Source organism: Pipistrellus kuhlii, unplaced genomic scaffold (assembly GCF_014108245.1).
Source record: "Pipistrellus kuhlii isolate mPipKuh1 unplaced genomic scaffold, mPipKuh1.p scaffold_m20_p_1, whole genome shotgun sequence".
In the NCBI taxonomy this organism is placed as follows: Eukaryota; Metazoa; Chordata; class Mammalia; order Chiroptera; family Vespertilionidae; genus Pipistrellus; species Pipistrellus kuhlii.
The window spans coordinates 1,100,038-1,116,265 of record NW_023425404.1 but is presented as its reverse complement, the minus strand read 5'-3'; the positions used below and the strand labels follow the sequence as shown (position 1 = coordinate 1,116,265).

The 16,228-nt window shown below is 47.0% G+C and overlaps 1 protein-coding gene across 1 annotated transcript in view; it reads right to left on the bottom strand.

Moving 5' to 3' along the window:
* FOXN3 (forkhead box N3) overlaps positions 1–16,228 on the bottom strand; it is a 346,858-nt gene that overhangs the window by 246,388 nt on the left and 84,242 nt on the right. The window contains exon 2 of the mRNA XM_045573555.1: positions 13,457–13,572. The gene's annotated coding sequence lies outside the window, so the exon portion shown is untranslated. The remainder of the gene's footprint in view (positions 1–13,456; positions 13,573–16,228) is intronic.

Here is a 16,228-nt window from a genome sequence, read left to right as displayed (position 1 = left end):
ACAAATTCCATGTGACAGGCCTCTAGTATATTATTAAAAAAAAAAAAAAAAAAAAGGAAATTAAATCTAAAGGATGACTTCCAACACTGGGACATTGCACAGAAAACACACAGGAAGGGAAGCAAGGACTTGTGGCCACTCCCGAATGTCTGTGCAGGACAAGCTCAGAGGTGGCCCAGAAGGATGGCTGGGGGACTCCGTGTGCTGATGCACCCACATCACAAGCACACTGTTTTTGTGGCTTATAACTGTGTGTAAGCTGGAGAGTGGGAAGTGGAGGGTTGGTACAGTCCCCTCTAGACAAGACAGTACTGAAGAGACAAGACAACCCCACTTCAGGTGACCGGTTAATTATCTCCTAAGTGCTCCTCAGTGGCTCCAGCTGAGCAAGGTCTCTTGAATTCTGGCTCTAATATTGAAGGTATGTACTGTGGACATCAAAGAGCTGTTTATAAGCATTTCAGCTGTCTCTCCTTTAAGAATACAGCTGCTGGAGGTTAGGGGTGGCCATGTGACTAGCCTTGGCCAATAAAATTTGAGTGGAAGTGATACCTGTCACCACTGGACAGTGTGTGCTCCGCCCTCTTCTCTTCTCTCTCAGCCACGGAGATGGGGACTCGGCCTCCATCTGAGAATGAGAATAAGGATGGGCGTCCCTAGCCAGCCTCAATAGATACGTAGAGTGAGCAATAAATAAATCTTCATCGTTTTATACCCCATTGTTTTATGAGTTTTTTTACGCAAGATCTGTTAGCCCAAGCCTGCTCTACCCAGAGTGACACATATAGGCCACTTAGCCACCAAAAAAGGTGACCTTCTCCTAAATTGGTAACTTACTTTCTAGTGTTTCAATGTATTAAAATAGTGTGTCTGTGGAGTTCACAGTACTAGGAACTCCATTGCTTATCACAGATGTAAACACAATTAAAATTTTTTTAAAATTTTATCTTAGAGATAAGGGGGTAGGGAGGGAAAAGGAAAGGAAAGAGAGGGAGAGGGAGGGGGAGGGGGGAGGGGGAGGGGGAGGGGCAGAGGGAGGGGGGAGGGGGAGAGGGAGAGGGAGAGAAAGTGATGTGAGAGAGAAATATCAATTGGTTGCCTCCCGCATGAGCCCGAACTGAGCAGGAACCTGCAACCTGAGCATGCGCCCTGCCAGGAATCAAACCCACCACCTTTCCGTGTGCGGGATGATGCACCAAGCAGCTAGGGTGAGACACAATTTTTAATCACAAGAAACCAAACTCCTTTCCAAAGGCAAATTTTAAAACGGTGCTCTCAAATAGCCTCCGCAACCCCCAGTTCCTGTCCTGGGCCCCAGTCAACCCATTTCCAGGTAAGGGCCTGGCATTAAGACCTGCTCCCAATATGCATCCACCGCTGGAGGCGGCGGCATTCATTTCAATGAACTCCAGTTTCTGACATGGAAGGCGTCCTCCCGGACACTCCTGATCGACACAGGCTCCTCCTCCGGATGTCAGGCTGGACTGCTCCAATGAGAGTCCTTTGTTGCCTTTATTTTCCCTGTTGAATCCAGAGTTTTAAAGTGCAGTGGCTTGAACATCACTAAGGGCTGATGCCCTGAGTCGGCTTCAACCCCATGTGTCATGCCTCCGGAGGCGTATTTCAATGCATCATTTTATTTACCATATACAACGTGAATGAGGACAAGATGGCACGCTCCTACACTAAAAAAATCCTCAAACTATGTTCTTCTGTAGCAAGATGTATCCACAGTTGCAAAGCAGTCTAGGAACATTGCTAAACTGTGACCGATAAAATCTGCCTTTTCCTTTTCTTTTAAGTATTTTTTTAAAATTGAGTTTTAGAGAGAGAGGGAGAAAGAGGAACACCAATGAGAGAGAAACATCACCGATGGGCTGCCTCCTGCATGCCCCCCACTGGGGATTGAGCCCGAAATCTGGGCATGTGCTCCAACTGGGAAATCAGACCAGCGACTTCTAGGTTCATGGGTTGATGAGCCACACTGGCTAGGCTACATCCTCCCATTTTCAAAGAAAAAACATACACAGACACAGACTGGGTTTACATGAAGCCACCGATGCAACCCTTCTGGGTCAGATGTATTGTTTTAGCCATCATTACCTTTTAACTTACAAATTAGTTTCAGTTAGTCATTTTAGTGACCCAAATAACTATGCCATGATTGAGTTTCTTAGGTTGTTAAAGTGATCAGATCAGAGTTCCTGCTGATGAATGAATCAACAACGTGTTTGGAAATAAATATGAAAGGAAATGGACAGCCAACCAATTGGATATCAAGGCAACAACACCTGCCTGCCACCCAGATCCTCGCCCCAAGCCTTACAATTTATTCCTAAAGTCCGGCCTCCCCAGGTGCCCAGGGCCAGACTCTGAGTACTCGGAGATGTGTGTCGCAGAACCACTTGAATGTAATCGCCAATTAAATTATTAATGAGAGAACTATACAAATAAAAGCATCGTGCTCTTTTATGTGGTAATAATTATTATCATAAGCAATGCAAATTGAATAATAAGAATTATCGGGACAGTTCAGTGATAAGCTAACAATTTCCGGCAATCAGACCAAACATCCCTGCTGAAGCTGTTTAATAAAGTAAATAGCAGCTTGTTTACACTTTTGTTGAGTTCAGCACACATACATCCAGAGGCTATTTATGTGTCCTGGGTAGAAGAGCTAAAAAAAGAAGTGGAAAATGGGCAAAGGACCTGAATAGACACTTCTCCAAAAAGGACATGCAGATGGCCAATAGACAAATGAAAAGATGTTCAATGTCACTAATCATCAGAGAGATGCAAATTAAAACTGCAATGAGGTATCACCTCACATCTGCCAGAATGGCTACCGTCAATAAATCAACAAACAGCAAGCCCTGGCAAGGATGTGGAGAAAAGGGAACCCTCGTTCACAACTGGTGGGAATGCAGACTGATGGAGCCATTATGGAAACCAGCATGGAGTTTCCTCAAAAAATTAAATATGGAACTGCCTTTTGTCCCAGCAAACCCACTTCTGGAAATATATCCTAAGAATCCAAAAACACCAATCAGAAAGAATATATGCACCTCTATGCTCATAGCAGTGTTATTTACAATAGTCAAATCTGAAATCAGCCCAAGTGCCCATCCGTAGATGAGTGGATTAAAAAAAGTGGTACATTTACTCAATAGAATACTATGTGGCTACAAAAAAGAAGGAACTCTTACCCTTTGATACAGCAAGGATGGAGCTGGAGAGCATTATACTAAGTGAAATAAGCCAGTCAGAGAAAGACAAATATCATATTATCTCACTAATATGTGAAATCTAAAGAACAAAGTAAACTGACAGACAAAATAGAACCAGAGGGGTGCGTATATGGGACAGACAGACAGATCTTAGAAGGATGGGGGGACTGGGTGAAAGAAGATGAGATTAGCCAAGGAGCACATACACATAGCCCGTGAACAGACAACAGCATGGTGAAGGCCATGGGTGGGGGTGGCGGGTGGCAAGACTGGGTAGAGGTGAGCAAAGGAGAGAAAATAGGGGATGTCTATAATAATGTCAACAATAAAAATCTTAAAAAATAAAATAAGTGGAAGCCAAGTAGTAAAAAAATGGAATACTTACACTAGGGGTACTTTAGATATTTCCTCATCTTAAGAAAACAATGAATTCTATCAATTGTCCTAGAATCAAATAATTTATTTATCCATACATACATGTACAGAGACACATAAACCTACCTACACATATCATCTATAATAATAAAAGCGTAATATGCTAATTACAGCGGACAGCCGAACGGACTTCTGGGTAACCTTCTGGACAAAGCTGGGGCTGTGAGGGCCAAGGCAAGCCACTGCAGCTTCAAAGACTGAGCCCCTGGCATGCAATGCATACACTGGGCAGGAAGCGGGGTTGGGGTGGGCCATCAGCCGGGCCTGTGTCCTCTCGCAGTCTGGGAGCCCTCAGGGGATGTCTGACTGCCTCGGAGGCAGGAGAGACTCCTGTCACCGCCACCGCCACTGTGCTCTCCAGCTGTGAGCCTGGCTTCTGGCTGAGTGGCACTCCCCCCGTGGGAGTGCACTGACTAGCAGGGGACAGCTCTTGCTTTGAGAGTGCGCCCCTTGGTGGTCAGTGCGTGTCATAGTGACCGGTGATTTCACCATTTGGTTGATTTGCATGTTAGTCTTCTATTATCTATACTAATAAAAGGGTAATATGCTAATTAGACCAGATAGACCCTACGTCTTCCAGACAAAGCCACGGCTTCGAAGGCCATGGCATCGAGGGCCACGGCAAAACCACTATGGCTGGGAGGGCCCATCACATAATTCTGGCTGGGTGGATGGGGCCTCCCTCTGCACAACATTGATCACAGAATCCGGGCGGGGTGGGCAGGGCCTCCCTGTTGGGCGGGGTGGTCCTGGACTTGGAGAGGATGCAGGCCGAGCTTAGGGAACACCCCCCATCCAGTGCACGAATTTTGTGCACCTGGCCTCTAGTATAGGATAACACTATAAATTCTTGTAACTATAAGATAATGTTCCATTTGCATTCATGTGAGGAATAACGTTAAATGCCATAGTAATAATAGGCTGTCACTATTTAGAAGCACTCATCAAGCACCTACCTACCTATCACTTAGCCACGCAGGATTCTGTAAACAAGCAGGCCATTTCCTTGTTTATCTGTGAGGGCCCCGCTGGAACTCTCCGGAAATCACTCATCCTCAGTCAGAGCTCAGCAATGCCCACTTCTCTACCCGTACACCCAAGACTGGTTCACGGGAGGTATCCTTCACCAGATCAAACTAATCACAGGCACAGTCTGTTAACTCCCACTGTGAGCAATCGGGACCTTCCAGTAAACCTATTTCCTGCCTCCTTTTATTCGCCTGGAAAAAATATGTAGTATGTGTGAGGTCATGATATCCTCTGGTACTCAGAAAAACATGTCAAAGGTGGTGAGGCCTCTTCAGCTTCCAGCAAGAATAAAGGAATGGGGAAGAGGGGTGTGACTTATTTGCCATCAGATGTGCTCACCACCCAAACACACACACACCTTCTATGAGGGTCGGAGGGTCAGGTACAAGCCCAGCTGTTTAGAGGCCACTGGACTGGGCTGGGGTGACACCATGCCTTTTACATATTTTTAAAAAATAAATTTACTGAATTTTACAGATAGGAAGGGAAAGGAATAGAGAGTTAGAAACATTGATGAGAGAGAAACATCAATCATCTGCCTCCTGTACACTCCCTACTAAGTATGTGCCTACAACCAAGGTACATGCCCTTGACTGGAATCGAACCTGGGACCCTTGAGTCCACAGACCAATACTCTAGCCACTGAGCTAAGCCCGTTAGGGCACCTTTTACGTATTAACCAGGCCAATATGGATGCCATTCTCTCAAGGGGTACCAACTGCAACACAGCGCTTCCTCTCCCATCTCCCTGGGAGGGGCCCCTGGTCTGAGTTCCCGTTGTTCCTTTGAACCTAAATCTATGTCATTAAACAGAAAGCTCTCGTCTGCGCTGTGTGGCTGCCACCTCTCAGGAGCTGTGAGCCTTGAGCACAGTCATGAGTTGGGGCCCCAAAGACCCAGTCCCTGGTTAATGCCAAAATATCCATTAGAGTTCCTGTGCCCACACCACACTCAAGGGTGAGAGTAAAATAAAGGTAGACACACAAATAGATGCAGGACAGCAATTTCCCTGGGGAGGAGCCGCGCCCTCTCTGCCTTGCAGGGGCCCAGGCTGCCAGGTTCCTGCCCAGAGATCCATGTGAGACTGTGGGTTCTTACCCAGAGTGCTGTGCACAGATGCCTGCTCATCTTTTCAAATGCTATTTCCCGCCTCCTTCAATCAGGAAAAAAGTCTTTAAATTTTTTTAAAAATATTTTTTGTTGATTTTTTAAAAATTAATATTTTATTGATTTTTTACAGAGAGGAAGGGAGAGAGATAGAGAGTTAGAAACATCGATGAGAGAGAAACATCAATCAGCTGCCTCCTGAACAACCCCCACTGGGGCTGTGCCCGCAACCAAGTTATATGCCCCTGACCAGAATCGAACCTGGGACCTTTCAGTTTGCGGGCTGATGCTCTATCCACTGAGCCAAACTGGTTTCTGCTGATTTTTTGAGAGAGAGAAAGGGAGAGGGATAGAGAGATAGAAACATCAATTGGCTGCCTCCTGCATGCTCCCTACTGGGGATTGAGCCCACAACCAGGGAATCCAACCACGATCTGTGGTCCATGGGTTCTCCACTGCTGAGTCACAATGGCCGGGCAGGGAAAAAAGTCTTAATTGCTGGTAGGTCTTCACACTTGCTAATCTCCTTTTTAATAAGGAGGATAGGCCACAGGCTGGGCCTCCACTAAACAGTAGGAGGAGCAGTGAGGAAGCAGAGGGAGAGAGACTAACCCAGAAGAAAGGGTAAGAGAACCCACTCCAGCAAGTGCCCAGATGATTTTGCACGGCAATAAAATTTCAAAAATAGTTTCGGGACAAGCATAGGTTGCCAACTTTTTGTTTTGCCAAGTAAGGATACTGAACTCACCATCCCGTGCTTATTTTCCTCTTCTCCTTGGACTCAGGGAAAGGTCATGTTTGACCACTTGCTTGTGCGTATATGTCTGTTTCCCCCAACCGGCACCCTCACCCCAACCTCAGCATTACCCTGTAAGCTCAAGCAGCCCGCCTCGGAACTCCCTCTGCCCTCCATGCAGGAGGCATCTTGAATAGATCGGACTGGATCTGGAATCTGAGAATTATCACTTATTTCCTCATTTCACTTGAGAATGTTTTGCATTTCCTTATCGTCCTTCAGAGAATTTCTCTGAAACAGCCTTCCTAAGGTGACTTAACTACGAAGTCATCTCAAAAAAAAAAAAAAAAAGCCCACCAAAAACAAAACACACATTTTATACACTGGATTCACTTCAACCCTTGATAAGAAAGTAGTATACATGCCCAAACCGGCTTGGCTCAAACAGAGCATTGGCCTGTGGACTGAAGGGTCCTCAGGTTCGATTCCGGTCAAGGGCATGTACCTTGGTTGCGAGCACAGCCCCCATAGGGGGTGTGCAAGAGGCCACTAATTGATGTTTCTCTATCATTGATGTTTCTAACTCTCTATCCCTCTCTCTTCTTCTCTGTAAAAAACCAATTTTATATATATACATATATATGCATACACACACACACACACACACACACACACACATACAATAGTACATACTACTCGTGGAAATGAATTCTAACAAAAGAGTATTTGCACTTTCAGCCTAGGGGCCTGACCTACAATGGCCAAGAATGCGTGTGCAAAGAATGTGAATGCCTTCTTTTGCAGAAACGAATGACCAAAGACTTTCCAACCACGCATCCTGACATAACCTACTCCACAGCCAGCCAAGACGATTGTTCTGAAGGAAAGCAATTTGCAGACCTGGACCAGAACCAGGACTCACAGCGACAACGAAGGATTTAGATGAGTTTAATTTCTGAGTTCTTGGGAGACAATGGCCGAATCTATTAGCGTGTCCTGCACAACGCCATGGGCCAGGTGCAGAAATCTCCCTTATCCCTTCCCACCAGTGCTCTGGGTCCCACCTCCTCAGCCCTCACAAACAGCTCTGCAAAGGGCCTTCTGGACAAACGAAGGAATTCACAGTCACCGTGTTATCTTTCAGGACACAGAGACTGACTCAGAAATGTTTCAGATGGATTCTCAATTAAATAAAAACGGGTTTTAATTTCACTTCCCATTATCGGGCAGGACCACACACTCCTAAGTAAGGACAATTAGAGTCATTTTAAGAGCTACTCTAAACAGAGTGTTCGCTCTCTGCCAAAACACTCTGCCAAATATTGTATATCAATTATTTTATTTCGGCCAGGCTGGCATGGCTCAGAGATTGAGCACTGACCTATGAACCTGGAGGTCATGGTTTGATTCCCGGTCAGGGCACATGCCCAGGTTGCAGGCTCCATCCCCAGTAAGGGGTGTACAGGAGGCAGCCAATCAGGGATTCTCTCTCATCGTTGATGTTTCTATCTCTTCCTCTCCCTTCCTCTCTGAAATCGATAAAAATATATATATATATATATATTTAAAAGGATTATTTTATTTCATTATTACACTGTCTCTATAAAGTAAACATCCTCCTCCTCATTTTACAGATGGGGAAATGGAGGCACAGGCACTTACCTTATTGCCTAGGAATCCACAGCTCAGAAATCACACCCAAAGTCACTCAGCTGGAAAGAAGGAGGACTGGAACCTGAAAGCAGGGCTTATATTCTCACCCTGACATCCACCGCTTCCCCCAGGGACCCGGGGCCACTTCACTAACACCGGTCCATGGTGTGCTCTGTGCATGGCTGTGCTCTGAAAACCTGGGTCACCCCCTCTGTCTTTGAACCAGTGTTGCTTCCCTTGTTTTCCAGTCCTGTCCAGGCTTTCTGCCCTCTCTCTCTCAGGGGCTTGAACTTTGGCCCTCAGGTCTTGGCCCCCTGCAGCTAACCACCCAAAGTCATTCCGTCCAATTAGACAAACCCCTTTCTCTCAGGACAGTGGCTGCCATTCCAAAATGGCTCCTGATGGGCCAAAGCTCTAAAGCGAGCTCTCCAGAACTCACACGGTTCTTTCGCCTGCTCCAGTCTGTGAGGACAAGGGTACCAACGCCATCACGGGAGCTGCCCCCTGATTCTGTCACTGGCTCTCTCCCTTTGTCACCTCTGTGGCCCCCGGTCTCCCTGTATGTAGAACACCAACTCTCAGCCTCCCTCACCAATGTGCCCGCAGTGACCAAGTGAGACAGTAAAAATATTCCGAGAGAAAACGGATGCCTTCCGCCACAAAGGTGTTCACACCCCACCTTTTCCAAACAGCACAGGTTACGGCAAATACCGGCCACCGGCAAGGCAGAGCTTGGTCGGGTCCAGAAACTCTCTTTGTTACATATATGGGGATTTCCACTCAACTCAAACGCTTCCCAGAAACACCTAGAGCCCTTACTTAGCAAAGGTTCTCACCGGCAGCCAATCGGAAAAAGCCCTGTGGGCCCATGAATCAGTCTTTCGGAGCTTTGGGAGACTATTCCGTTTTGTGTTTAACATTTGGGTCCCATGGATGACTCAAGCGTAACTTCCTTGGCATCGAAGGAACTGGGAACTGAGATGAACTGCCCAGTTTTTAACGGCATTTGGCCTCTGTGTACCCCATATTGTCAGTGCCCCATCTGTCGGGGCACCATGAGAACGATGACCTGTCACTGACTGGTCTGAAAGCCCAGCCGGTGTGGCTCAGTGGCTGAGTGTCAACCTATAGAGCAGGAGGTCAGCATTGGATTCCCAGTCAGGGCACATGCCCCAGCTGTGGGCTCAATGTATCTCTCTCTCTCTCCTTCTCCCTTCCTCTCTGAACTACACACACACACACACACACACACACACACACACACACATTAAAAAGAGCTTTGGTGTCTGAGTAGTTTAGGATCCCTAAGATAAAGGGTTCTAGCCTTCTAAGAATCTCATATTCATTCGCTCGCTCGCTCGCTTTTAAAATGGCTTAAATAATGAGAGCACGACAGGAAAACAGAAAACATATGGAATTGCATTTGTTGACTATTTATATACCCTCTACTCTGTCCAGCTGACTCTGCCTCTAGACACATCAGACTCCATACTGAACATGGATCTCCCCCCCGCCCTTCCTGGAGACTCTTGTTTTCTCCGTTGCATTCATTCAGAGGACAAAGCAATTTGCTATAGGCAACTACACCATTACTTTGTACAAATAAATTTACATAAATCATTATTAGAATGCTTTATCTTAGCAACATTATTTGGTTCCCAGAGCACAAATTAAATGTATGCTTAAAGCAAAATATTTTAAAGTTATTCCTATATTGCTTATGAGATAGAATTAGAAATTTCCTTTCTCTTTTATAATGGAAATTTTCTTGTTTTTGTTTTCCTTGTACATTTAGAAACCACATCTATAATGTTCTGGAGAGGGGACAGGTTTTTGAAGCAAGCAATGCAATCGATGAGTCTGCCACATTCGGTTCATTTTTCAGAGTCTGTTCCCTTTGATTCCCTCGGTTTGGTTTTGAACACTGATTAGGAAGGTCGGGAACCAGGGAAATTAATACCAGCTTGTGAGTCAATGGGTTTTTGTTTCATATGATTCTGCAAGCAACAACTGATCTTTGGTTGTGGTGCGGCTTTTTTTTTTTTTTTTTTTTTTTTTTCCAAATAAACAAATTTGTGCATAAACTTCCTGAAAACAGCCTGGTTTTCCCCAGCTGTTTGTGTTGGGAAGGTGCCTGTTTGAACCAACTGCATAGCACATGGCAAGTCTTCACTGGCTAGAGTTCGACTCCACCCTAGATTTCAAAATGCAGCCTTTCCTCCCTGTGCACAACGCATGCCCAGTGTTAAAGCCAGCTGCACCCTCAACAGCAGGGGAGTGGGGACCGAAGGGGGCTGGCAGGAAGTCAGGGGACACGCTCGCCAGTCCCGGTCCTGCCCCTTTCCGACTCTGGACATGCACGGGGTGGTCTGGTATCTTTGTTGCGTGTCTGGGTCAGAACAGGCTGAACTCTCTGCTCGGAGCTGTAACCTTCCACCAGTGTGTGGTCTGGGAACAGATTCCTGTGTCAGGAAAGTGTGGGCCCCACGGGGCCAAGGGCTCAACCTTGGGCCTGAGAGCACAGCATCAGACAGGCCTGGAATCAGAACAGAGTGCTGTCCTCTGATAGCCGTGTGATCGTCAACAATTCAACTTGCTCTGCCTCTGGTACCTCATCCTATATAATAAAAGGCTAATGTGCAAAGTGTCCCTTTGGAAGTTCGACCGAGAGACCGGGAGTCCGATCGCTCACTATGATGTGCACTGACCATCGGGGGGTGGGGGGGTGCGAACACGGCGGGCGACCAGTGGCGGTGGCAGCAGGGTGCTGAGGGAGCGACAGAAGGAGGAGGCGGGGAGGCAGGGAACCTGATCAGCCCTGATTGCCAGCCAGGTCTAGGCACCCTACCTGTGCAGGAATTTTGTGCACCGGGCCTCTAGTCTGAAAATAGATTACCCATTCCTACCTCACAAGTTTGGGGATTGAATGAAGCAATAGAGGCAAAAGCTTAGCACAGAGTCTGACACTTGGAAAAAGCTTAGTAAACAGGAGGTAATAATCTCAAAGGATGACCAGTGGGGTCAAACTGGGGTGATCACGTAACTTACTGTCCACACCCAGATGTTTCTGGGTGTGAAAGGGAGGGCTGAATGATAATTATGTTGGGTTAACTGGCGAATGCTAGGACAGTCCTGGGAGTGTGGGACTACCCAGATGCCAGCCCATTGCCCTTCAAGGTGTGATAAAGAAATTAAATAACAATTATGTCTTAAGATATTTTACAACTCATGATACCTTTCAAAGCGCCTCCACACATCTTATTTGCACCTTCAATAAACATGACCTAGGAACCAGAAAGTCATGGTTCGATTCCCGGTCAGGGCACACGCCTGGGTTGTGGGCTTGATCCCCAGTTGGGAGCATGCAGGAGGCAGGCGAACAATGATTCTCTCTCATCATTGATGTTTCTATCTCTCCCTCTCCCTTCTTCTCTGAAATCAATAAAAAAAATATTTTTTTAATGAAATAAACTATGTGAAAAAATTATACCTCTTAATAATGAGCAAACACATGGCAAGCATAGGGAAAGTATGGGTTTTCCCACAGTGACACAGTATTGCAGGGACCGTGGGGGCCCCAAGCATTCCTCTGCTCTGCCCTACTTCTCAGCATTGGGGCAGCAAGACAGGGTCATGTGACCAATTCTGGCCAATGGGCTGTGGATGTAGAGCTGGTTTGGGTCATTTCCAGGCTAAGGCAGTAAGAATGAACGTGTGTTCTCAACTTTCTCCCCACATGTTGCAGCAGCCAGGAAGCCGTGCTTGAAGACGTAGGTGTCACAAGGAGGAGGAAGCTTAGAACCTCAAAACACTGGCTATGGGCAGGCACACTGGTGGCTGGCGATCCAGGCTCTGCCTCCAGGAGGGCCCGAACTCTGGGGTCAGTGGAACTCAGCTGCAAGGAGCACCCGAGGGTGCGGGACAGTGGCCTGTGGCCTGGTGGGAAGAGCAGGTGCCTCAGAAGACAACTCTCAGCAATACCTTCAAGACCCAAGCCAGCGAAAGCCACATTGCTTTATCCAAGAGCAACTCTGGAAAAGAGCGAGGCGTGGGCAGCATGTACTCGGCCATCTCGGGGTTCATCAGGCATGTGCTCCCCGTCCCTGACCGTGGTCCCGCACGCAGCCCTGAGACCCACCCTGACTTCTGGCTTTCGGAACTCTCTAGATATGCTCTTGGCATCAACTTATAAATACGCGTCCTTGGCTTATGCTCCCTACCTTTCAATTCTACTCCTCAGCCCAGAATAGCACCTTGTGAATCACCAGGTACTAACCTCACAAGGTCCCTGGTTCATCCCACGGCCTTTTTAAGCCACATCTGCCAGGAAGATTGGAAGGGAGGGGTGTAGGTGTGTAAGGGAAGAGTCAATAATCAGGTAGACAGGCAGAGGCCGGGTGTGGACAGACCCAAGGCAGAAAAGGCCAGCAAAGTGGCAGCCAAAAGCCAGGGCTGGGGCAACAATGCCCGCTGTCCCCAAAGGAAGCTGCCAGCCAGGGCCCCCGTTACCTGGGCTCACTGCGGGCTCATCCGCATCTTCCCACCCAGGTGCCAAGCTGCTCCTCCCGCCTCCTCCCAGCCTAATGATCCTCAGTGATCAAGCTGAGGCCCTCCCTCTTCCACGGATTCTTCCTTAGTTACTTCCGTTCCAATCCTAAGTCTCTCAATTCCCTGCACCAGAGAGCTACCATTACTGCCCAGCCCCAGCCCCAGGCCCACATGGCACCACCATCTGCCACCCTCTCATGAGTGAGTGGGCCCTGCGTCTGTGGCTAAGCGGTGAGCCCCACGTCTGTCCCAGGAACACATATCTTAGCCCATCTGACCCGAGAACACATAACCCATACTCAATAGTACTTATGACCTCCATTAAAAGGTATAATATAAGAAAGATTAATTCGAGTAATATGTGGTCAGCTGAGAAAATGATTTAGAGGAACTACGGTAGAATCCAGTTTCCACACGAAAAATTCCCAGCGAGGTTCCCTTTGCTCTGTGTGCCTGTGACACGCACCCAAACTCCCAATGAAGATGTGATTCGATGTTTTCATTATCTTAATGCCTAAATTGGATTGACCACATTGCCAGTCTGATCAGCTGCATACGTGGATCATCAAGAGGATTGGGAGGAAGAGGAGCGGATACCAGTTGATGGAGAGACGATCAATTTGGCACCTGCATTTACATATGGGATAGCGCTGGTATTTCATTTATTCCGTGCAGTCGCTATTATGTGTAAGCGAGTTGGTGAAGACTGACGGGGGTTTACCTGAGTCAGAATGGGTCCAGGAAACCGAGGTCAGCATTGCTCCAGTCACGGGAAGGACAGAGAAGCCTCCATTGTCACCAGAGCCATGGTCTTCTGGGAGATGATGCGTCTAGTGGCTGGTGGAGAGAAGCAGAAGGAAGACGGCATTAGAGCAGAGGGGGAGAGAGGACCCTCTCAGCTACAGCGAACACCATCTCTGACAGGGCTGTAAAAGATGCCACACTTCAGTGACAGCGCCGATTGCAACGGCACCTCTTTGTTGCTTAGAAAGTTTATTGAAGCGCCGGCCTTTCAGATGGAGTGTTCTTGAAACTGCCTCGCGGGGCACAAAAGGCCCCAGAGATGTGAACACGCATGCCACGGACATTGTGAGATTATCTCCTGTTACTACAACTGCGACTGAGACATTTGTGATGTAGATAAAGGAGAGGCATCAGCACGCCAACAAGCATGGCAGGCCGGTGCTGGACCACGGAGACCGGCCCTCATCCGCTGGGTAGGCCAGGTCCACAGGCACAAACTCAAGGTCTCTCTATCCTGCTGCTGTAAGAGAAGATGACTCCGGCTCTGCTCCTGGGGGGAAAGGTCCCATCCAGCTAAAGCTCACTACATGGGCTGCAAGCTTTTGAGCCACAGTTAACCCATAATCTTGCAAAATAGGAAAGTTGGTACATGGGGTGGATTGCATCATAATTTGATGGGAGGTATTTTTTGTTTGTTTGGTGGTGGTGTCTTTTGGCCTCCGTCTCAAGGAAGACAGATCGGTAAACTGCCTACTAAAAACAATGGCATTACTCGATGAGGTTGGTGTGAGAATCCTCAGAAATAAAGCCACTGCGTCAGTGGTCCCCCAATGATGGTCCCTGGAACAGCAGCATGAACATCCCCTGTGAGTTTGTTGGAAATGCAAATTCTCAGCCCCCACTAAAGACCTCCTGAATCTGAACATTTGGAGGTGGGGTACAGCAATCTGTTTTAACAAGCCCTTCAAGTGATTCTGATACACGTTAGATCCTCCATTTATCCACCCATCCAAAGACATCTAATCTGTCGTTGTAGATCAAAATTATCCTCCCCTGATGCTGTTACATTTCCAAGTACAGTGAGCTGGGGATTGGAAGGAAGATGGAAGGGTCACAGAGAGAAGCTGATGAAATGGCCCTTTTGGAGAAATGTACTGTCCACTGTGGGAGATAACACATGTACGTAGGCAACTCAAATGCAGATAGAATGCGTTATTTCCTATAACAAACAGAAGGTTTCGGAGGCGACATTTGTTTCTGGCGGAGGTGAGGAGCGGGGCAGGTAGGAGAAAGCATAAAGACAATAACAATAAAATGGGCCTTGAGATGTGAACCAGATTTTGACCAGGAGAACCAAACAAAAGCTAAAGCGAAGGCCCAGAGAGGAGCAAGCATGAAGGCTATTCCGGGTGCCTGGGGCAGCCAGGTCTGGCTGACGCTGGAGACACGTGGAAAGTGATCCAGGTGAGACAAAAAAAAAAAAACGTTCAAGTACAAACAGGTGAACACTAGGGGCCTGTGGCATCTGTTGTTTATGTTTAGAAACCGGCATCTAATAAATCAGAGGACTCCAAGATTTCTGAACCCAGCCTGCTTTTCTGTGCTTGCTGTAACTGCATTTTCTAGAAGGGAGCTTAGAGGAGCAACTGTGGGAGGTCTGCCCAGGAGGAACTCGCAAAAGAACATTTTAAAGCAGGCACAGGGCTCTGGATGTCACCAGAGCCTCGGGCCATTCTGCAAAGGGGCAGAATCTCACCAGACCTAAAAAGTCCCTGAGGACATCCATGGTTTTAGCTTCATAAAACAACGCCTAGGGAATGGTGGCGTGCCTTAGTCACAGGGAAAAGTGAAAGGGTTGAAGAGGAGGAATGGAGGAGGGTAGTCAAAAGATACAGACTTCCAGTTATAAATAAGCCTACGCAGTGGTTGGCAAACTGCAGCTCGTGAGCCACATGCGGCTCTTTGGCCCCTTGAGTGTGGCTCTTCCACAAAATACTACGTGCGGTTGCACACATACAGTGGGATTGAAATTTCGTGGGATTGAAACCATGCACAGAAGTCGGTTTTCGGCTCTCAAAAGAAATTTCAATCGTTGTACTGTTGATAGTTGGCTCTGTTGACGAATGAGTTTGCCGACCACTGAGACAAGGGAATATAAAGTACAGCCTGATGACTCCAGTTAGTAATATTCTATCGCATATTTGAAAGTTGCTAAGAGGGTAGATCTTTAAAGTTCTCAGCACATACAAAAATGTGTAACTACATAAGGTAATGCGTGTTAACTAGACTTATTATGATAATCTCGCAATATATACAAATATCAGATCATTATGTCGTACACCAGAAACTGATATATGTCACATGTCAATTATACTTCAATTTAAAAATATTGAAATCGTGTTTTAAAAAAATGTTAAACTGACACTAAAGCTCTTCAATTAGAGAAAAAATAATTTTCATGATCCAGAAGGCATGGCTTGCCCAGCTGGCATGACTCAGTGGTTGAGCATTGACCTATGAACCAGGAGGTCACAGTTCAGATCCCATTCAGGATTTCGGGCACCATCCCCAGTGTGGGGCATTGGTCCAGGGCAACCAATCGATGATTCTATCTCATCATTGATGTTTCTATCCCTCTTGCCTTCTCACTTCCTTTCTGAAATCAATAAAAAAAAATTTCTTTTAAAGAAGGTATGGTATTTGCTTCTAGAAAATTAACATGCATAGAATGCTTTCTTTCCTGATGCTG